Raw genomic sequence first — 7,835 nt, 5'->3', positions numbered from 1 at the left:
CTCCCTCCGTGGCTGCTTCCAGCAACTGCTGGCCCTGCTTTTATCCCTAGCAGCTGTGCCCTACTCCCAATCAGGCAGCCTCCTGCTGGTCATTTGACTCCTGATTGGAAAAGCAGGCATCTGCAGGCTGCTCTGCTGCTTGTTCTAGCCCTTAAAGTGGCAGGCAGCAGAGGTGCTCTGCCACAGCATGACAATGCAGGAAGCCCAGAAATGGGTTTTCAAGAGAAATGTAAATTCAGAAAGTTCCAATGGAGGAAGGTATAGCAATTATAGCCCAGTCTTGGCCTGCTTTTCAGCTTCTTGTTCCACTTTGACCTGCAAACACACAAGATGACAAGTTAGATCTGGATGGGAAGAGTGAACAGCTTGCCTCACTGCCACATTCAGGTCCCCTCCCCAATCCTGTCTGCACCAGGGCAATTCACTTAGCAGCACTGGGAGCCTTTCCTGCACATGACCTGCTGGCCAAGATCAGTGGCATTCTCAAGTGCTACATCCTGCCTTCCAGAAGACTGCCTGGTCTCAGTCCCATATCCGCAGGATTCATCCAGCAGTCACCATGTAACAGGAGTCATCACTGACAAGGCAGGGTAAGCAGGTATGTAAGTAGCCCTTGAAAAGCACAAATTGTAGAAACTATGCTCATTATAGGGAAATGTTCCCGGCTCTTCCAGCTACAGAAAAAAAAACTCGCCCCCCCACCGCTTTTCAAAAAAAAGGTGTGGGACCAGATACTCAGCAGCTACAAAACTTGCATGGTTCCATAAATTCAGTGGTGCTAAACTGACTTTCACCATGAGGATTTGGACCAGTGTCAGAAAATTCCTTCCAATCAGCAGCCTACCAGTGAAGTTAACTGATAAGTTACTGTAAGTGGCCAGCCTCCTTGGAATACCACAGAGCTCCAGGAGGGCAGGGGTTAGCTAGGGTTTTGCCATTTTAGATGGGCAAGAATTTCCTAGGATGGTGATATGTACTTGGTCCAATGAAGTCAGACAAACTTTTGAGAGCAAGGCATTTTCCACCATGTCTCCCTTAAAAAAAATCCTTGCCTGATTTCTGGCCTATAATAGATTTTATAGGCATTAGGGGCTGGAAGGGACCTTGTGAGATCACTGAGTCCAGCCCCCCACAATCATAGGCAGGTAGTCAGCTGGGATCAAGTTTTTTTTGAAAGAGTCCAGAGTAGATGCTTGCACCATCTCTGGGGGGAGTTTGTTCCAAACTCTGGACACTCACACCATAAAGAACTTTTTTCTTATGTGTAGTCTAAAATTGAGCTTCCTGGAATTTATGTCCATTACACCTTGTTATCCCTTGGGGAGCTCTGGTGAACAGCTGTTCTCCCAGGTCCTGATGCACCCCTCTTATGTAATTGTAGGCTGCCGCCAAGTCCCCCCTAAGCCTTCTCTTTTCCAGACTGAACAGTCCCAAGTCCCCCAGTCTCTCCTTATACAGCCTGCCCCCCAGGCCTTGGATCATGAGTGGCTCTCCTCTGGACCCTCTCAAGCTTCTCCACACCCCTCCTGAAGTGGGGGGCCCAGTACTGGACACAGTACTCCAGCTGCAGTCTCACCAGGGCTATGTCAAGTGGGAGGATGACTTCCCTGGTTTTGCTTGAGCTGCATCAGTCGATGCACGCCAGAGTTTGGCTTGCTTTGTCAGCCACAGCATCACATTGATGGCTCATATTAATCTTGTGGTCAATCAAGATCTCCAAGTCCCTTTCAGTCATGGTGCTAGTGAGTGCAGCACTGCCAAGCCTGCGAGCATGTTGAAGGTTCCTTCCCACCAAGGTGCAGCACCTTACACTTCTCTCCACTGAAGGCCATTGGGTTTTGGTTAGCCCACCTTGACAGCATGTCCATGTTGGCCTATATCCCCCTAACCTGTCTTCTGGTGCAGCTGTCCTCCCCCCTAATCTGGTATCATCCATGAACTTGGCCAGTTTGCATTTGACTCCTGAATCCAGATTGTTAATGAAGATGTTAAAGAGTACCAGCCCAAGTACTGAGCCCTGAGGGACTCCACTGGTCACCCTGCACCACTTTGGTTTGCTCCTGTCAACTAGTACTCTTTGGCTACACCACTCACACAAAACCATTTTTATGGCTAGACAGACAATGTAGTTAAAGCAAGAGTGCACCAAAATGATGCTGCTGTGCTTCTAAAGGACCTGTTGGGGAGGCCACATGTGAAAAGCTACATGATAAACCCTTTCAAAGCAGATACTGATGAAACTTACTTTGCTATCATACACCCTTCCAGAATTTCAGCCCCTTGCAAAGTGCCCATCATGTTCATCTGGGCATCAGGATTACTGTGCTGGCTCCCGATAGACAGTTCTCAGCTACTTCCATTTGCTGTGAGATTCCTGAGAAAAGCAAGCATGGAACTGGAATTAGAAACAGGGACAGGTTTTTTGCACAGATCAGTAATACAGATACAAGCAGGGTACACCTAAAACATCAGCTCAAATTCAACAAGGGGAAAGTTTTGCTTATTTAGGTGGTCAGCTGGGAAAGCCCATTCTGGCCTTAAAATTAGCTGGCACATTCCAAATAAGAGCTGCACTAAAAGAGTGTTTATCCACACTCCCTGGGCCAGAGAGATTTACATTCTTCAGGGCTTTGCCAGCAAGTGAATGTTTTCAAACTAGTCTCTCTCAGTGCAGGACTGTTCCAGCAAAGAGGGTGACACCAGTTTGTAATTTATTCTCCCTCCTTTTTTGACCATGAGACCGGTGTTCAGATCTGATGGGAAAGGGTTCTGGAGGGGAAGCAGCTAGATTTCTGCTCAATGGAGTTTCTCTCACCTCGTGCAGTGGCTGCTCCGACTCACGTTCCATTCATCTAGCAGGTGAGCTATCCAGGCAATTGCTTGGGGGTCTGAATGATGCCAACAGGCCCTAGAACACAGATTGTAACATCCTTACAGTCAGTGGAGTCCCACCGTACAGCGTTCTACAGACTTGCACTGCTCAGGACTCAGACCCTGGAGAGCATGACAGTGGGCCCATTGTAGGAGAGGTGAGTGACAGCTACAGGCATTAGGGGCCTCGCCATCAAAGTCCCTCCTCCTTGCTATTGCATGTAATTGGAGACCCTGTGGCTATTTTTGTTGAGCCACAGCTCTTGGATTTACATGCAGCCTAAGCATCTGGCAATCCCAACAGGCCTCAGAACACCTGTTAGGAGGTCACTCAGCAGAAGATAGTGCATGAACTGCACTACTGACCTGCCATGGACCTTCAGCAAGTTATTTCACCTTGCCATGCCTGTTTCCCTTCTGCAGAATGGGGACAATAATGGCCTCTCTGGGAAGCACCAAGACCTAGCAGCGAAAAGCAACAAGAGGTAGACACTTATCTATTTCTGATAGCAAGGAGAATATTTGCAAGAGCAGCTACCACCACAGCACATCTCATTTGCAAGGTCCATTCCAGGAGAGCTCTGCTTCACAACAGGGGCCACACCAAGGAATCCTAATGTAACCCTTCTGCTGGACACTGGTCAGCAACAATAAAGGCTAGGTTTGAGTTCCAGGGCACCGAGTAAGTTTTCACTGTGGCTCAAGCCCACCCACCCAGGAGTCTGGGATCACTGAAGTGAATGGGAGTGGCCCTGCAATAACCCCCCTCCTTGCAAGCAGTGTAAACACAAAAAGGTCAGATTTATTACAGCAGATAGAGACAAAGAAAACACCAAATGCAATTTGAAATGCTGAGCTACAAGGTATAGCCTGTCATTTACCTCTTCAGGGAAATTCCACCCATGCCCACACTGTTTGCAACTTTGGGGCTTACCCAAAGGTTTAGCTCTGGGGGCCTTCACCACTATACCTGCCACTTGGCAACAGGCTGGATGGGGGTGGGGGGCAGTTCTTATGAGCTGCTTCTTGGGGTTTGCTGCACCTCAGGGAGCTGCTAGCGAGCACTGGTCCATCTGCAATGCAAGGGACCTTTTGTTCCTCCCTGGGAAGCTGCAGAGTGCCAATCTCCACTTCCACGTGGTGGCTGTGAGGGGGTGACTGCAGCTCAAATCCATGCACCACACCCCCAAAATTCCTAGTCCTGGTTACACAGCTCCTGCTGGGGCAGATAAGCTCTGCAAAAATTCGGGAGCCAAGCCTACCCATGACAATGCCTGGCTGAGTTTCCCCTTCCATATTGGCTCCTTTGCCCCAGATCTTTTAGCTAGCTGCTCCTTCCCTTGCACCTGGCATGACATCACCCTAGCTTTCCCAATCAGGGTTTGCCATGCTTCTATGGCACTCAACTGTTCAGACAGCATGCATTCCTCCAGATCAACAAATTGAAAGGGGGTGGGGGGGGAAGCAGGAGAGAAAGAAAGATGCAATTTTACAGCAAAATAGATACTGGTGGCAAACATGATCATGGTCAAACTAAAGCACATTCTGCAGTACAGAACAACACACAGCAGATATGAAACCAGAACACACTTTACAGTACAAAATTACTTGTATACCGTGTTACACAAAGTTACAAAAGGTACTCGATACAACAGGCCACCAGAACATCTACTTACTAGAATCATAGAATCAATGAGTCAGAAGGGACCTAGACAGATCATCGAGTCCGACCCCCTGCCATGTCGACCTACTGCAACAGTATTTTGCTTTTTACGCCCTCCTCCCCAAGGCCTGGATGCACTGCAAGAGGATGGCCCCATGTCAGGCTTCTCAGCAGCTACCATCATCCATAAGTCCGACAATCTCACAGCTTACCTGTCTGACTCATTGTACTGAGTGAAGGTAGGCCCCCTCCATGATCCATGGGCAGAGGATCACCCACACCTCCCTAGAATAAAGGGAAAGTGCAACAGTTTGTTAGCCCACAGCAGTCTTCATTTCTTATTCTAGATATGGGCTAGTAATTGAGGAACCAGGCCTGCCAGAAAGCTGGCTGCCCCTCTGCCATCACAGAGGAGTGGGTTAGGCCTACAGAACACCTGCCAGGTATGATCCGGCTCCAGGTGCTCCCATCTCATTGCACAGATGTCACCATGTTCCTTCCAACCTGACATTCCTGGTTTACAACCCTGGCTATACATGTACTTTCCTGAAATGTTGCTGGACAGTTATAAAAGGAACAAACTGGACAGCGACCGTCAAGGAAAACAAAATCATTCTTGGCTCCTTTTTGACCGCGCCAGCTACACAAGCAAGACAGACGCAGCTTCGATAGGGCCATGGAAACAGTCTCAAGTGCTTCCTATGGAATTAGTACCAAAACATGACCAGGTATTGTTGGCACAGCTCATCTGCTCCGATGACCAATATCATCATTGGCAGTCAGGGTATAACAAATCTTTACTAAACCTCCAAAGGAAGTGGTATAAAGCCACATACCAAGTGACAGCAGTGCAAATCCCATGTTGGGCAGGTCCCAGCATTGCTGGACTCTGCTCCAGGCCTTGTGAAAGTTGATACACTGCCAGACCTGGAAGAAAGAAAAAGCCGTCTCATGTCACAAGCCTGGAAAGAGAGTGCAGGAGTGTGAAGAGGAACAGCACAAACCAGAAATGATCCCAAATGCTGTGCTTCAAAATCCTGCCATGTGTAAGGAGAGCTGGGTAAGGCCATTCTACCTGGGGTGGTGTACACCATCTACCTCTATCTGCTTTAGCATTTATGCTTCCGTTTTACAGGCCCACCTGCCTTACAGCAATTTTGCTGCAAAGTAACCAGACCAGTCTCCACACAGGACCCCCAAATCACCCACGCTGAACAGCCAATTGAACCCACTCCCTTATCCTCCAAGCCACCAATCCTCCTGTTTATTTATCCTGCTCAATGCCCGGTAGCCTCCATGCCAGCAGCACAGCACGCAACTCCTGCAGTTCTCAGCCGCCATTTGAGCAGGCAGCCACTCTGCTAGGTAACAGCCACCGTCACACAAAGGCAGCAAGCTCAAGTCTGCTCTCCACATGCGCACCAGAGCAATTCCCCTGGCTGCAACACACAAGTGCACACTGGACCCAGAGGCCTGGTGGGGCATGCCCCCAAGCTCACACTTTTGTTACACGCCAGGAGAAAGATGCTGGAAGAGCTGGAGGTCTCCCCCCGCTTAAACACAACCCCACGCGAGGTGGGTAAGTCTGGATCAGTGGGGCACCAAGCCGGTCCCACTGCACAGCCCGCAGGACAGGTCACCCTTCAGGTCAGAAGCGAGGGGGGCACCCCCACACGCCCCTTCCCCACCCCAGGCCCAAGCCTCTTTGCAGCCACGAGCCGCCTCCGACCGCTTCCCAGCCCCGAGAGCCCGGCCCCGCCTGCAGCACCCTCGCCCGCGAGGGACGGGTCCATCCGCGCCGACCCCCTGAGCCTGGCGCTCGGGGTCCGGCCTGCGGGGTCCAAAGGCCCGAACCCGCGCCTACAGGGGAAGATGGCGACAGATGATGAACTAGGCCGCGCCTCACCACTTTCATCCCGCCTCTGCCCGGCGCGTGGAAAGGGCAGACTGCTGGGAGCCTCGGCTTTTATAGTCGGGCCGGGCCAGCAGCGAGCGTCCTGATTGGCTCCGCGTGGAGAGCGTCCCGCAAAGCCTCCTGGGACCTGTAGTCCCGCTGAAGTGACAGCCGTGCCCAGCCCCTGCCCCTGCCCCTGGCGATGCCCAAGCGGCGTCACAGGGACGTGCTCACAAAGTCAGCCCGCGGCTTCCCAGGGCCCGGCGGCCTGGCGTGCGGGGATGCTGCTCCGGTGACTTGCCCACGCGCGGGGTTTTGCTGCAGGGCCCTCTGAAGGGCCTGTGGGGAGGGGTGAAGCCTGTACCGGACACTGTGCGTGTCCCTTCCCATTAGGAATGGGAGAAGGCGATGTCCCCAACATCTGGGGGGGATCAACATCTGGGGGAGAAAGGGATGTCCCCAACATCTGGGGGGGACCAGTGTCTGGGGGAGCCACGGCCTCCCATCTCAAAGCCTCTGGGACACGATTCTTACCCTCCACTTCATGTTTACAGGCACATCCAGTCCCCCTTCCCCAACTCTCAAAAAAGTAGCATGCGGATGCGTATGTTCCCATGCCCTCCTGGAAGCCCAGAGGGGCAGAGTGAGATGCCAGCTCACTGGAAAACACGGGAGAATGATGTTCCCCTCTACCCCATCATGCGGACAGGCGGAAGAAATGTGTTATCTGCTACCCTGGCCCCAGAAGCCTGTGGGCTATGTATTTTCCCCACCGCACTCCTCACAGCAGCAGGGAAGCTGGGTGTATTTCTCTTTGCCCATATGAAAATAAAGGGGATTTTGCTTTGAACCCCCTGTCCCTTTCACAAGCCCATAGAAGTGGCCTTTTTTTCTGAACCCCCTCCTTCCCTAAACTGTTTGGGAAGATCTCAAATCTACCACTGCTGAAAACTCTGGGGAGACAGAATCATAGCAAATTAGAGGTGGAAGGGACCTCGGGGGCCACATCTAGTCTAACCCCCTGCTTAAAGCAAGACCATCCCCAACTAGATCATCCCAGCCATTGTCTAGCTGGGTCTTAAAAACCCCCAAGGACGGAGCCCTTCCACCACCTCTGGGTAACCTGCTCCAGTGTTTTACTATCTTCCTAGTGAGAAAGTTTTTTCCTAAACTCTAACATACACCTCTCTTGCTGCAACTTGAGACCGTTGCTCCTTGTTCTGTCATCTGCCACCACTGAGGACAGTCCAGTGCCATCCTCTTTGGAACCGCACTGCAGGTAGTTGAAGGCTGCTATTAAATCCTCCCTCAGTTTTCTCTTCTGCAGACTAAATAAGCCCAGTTCCCTCAGCCTCTCCTCAGAAGTCATGTCCCCCAGCCCCAGAATCATTTTCATTGCCCTCTGCT

At 51.3% G+C, this 7,835-nt stretch overlaps 1 long non-coding RNA gene across 1 annotated transcript; it reads right to left on the bottom strand.

Annotated features, from left to right (window-relative positions):
* Positions 1 to 202: 202 nt before the first annotated feature.
* Positions 203 to 5,488, bottom strand: LOC109293996. Its single transcript, XR_002096445.1, has 5 exons — positions 5,371 to 5,488; positions 4,747 to 4,819; positions 2,816 to 2,908; positions 2,246 to 2,374; positions 203 to 315 (listed from the first exon to the last, which is right to left on the bottom strand). It is a non-coding gene; the product is annotated as an uncharacterized LOC109293996 (long non-coding RNA).
* Positions 5,489 to 7,835: the final 2,347 nt, after the last annotated feature.

The sequence above is a fragment of the Gavialis gangeticus genome, unplaced genomic scaffold (assembly GCF_001723915.1).
Source record: "Gavialis gangeticus isolate Ggan-Ray unplaced genomic scaffold, GavGan_comp1, whole genome shotgun sequence".
In the NCBI taxonomy this organism is placed as follows: Eukaryota; Metazoa; Chordata; order Crocodylia; family Gavialidae; genus Gavialis; species Gavialis gangeticus.
The sequence above is the reverse complement of the archived record's forward strand: the minus strand, read 5'-3'. Positions and strand labels throughout refer to the sequence as shown.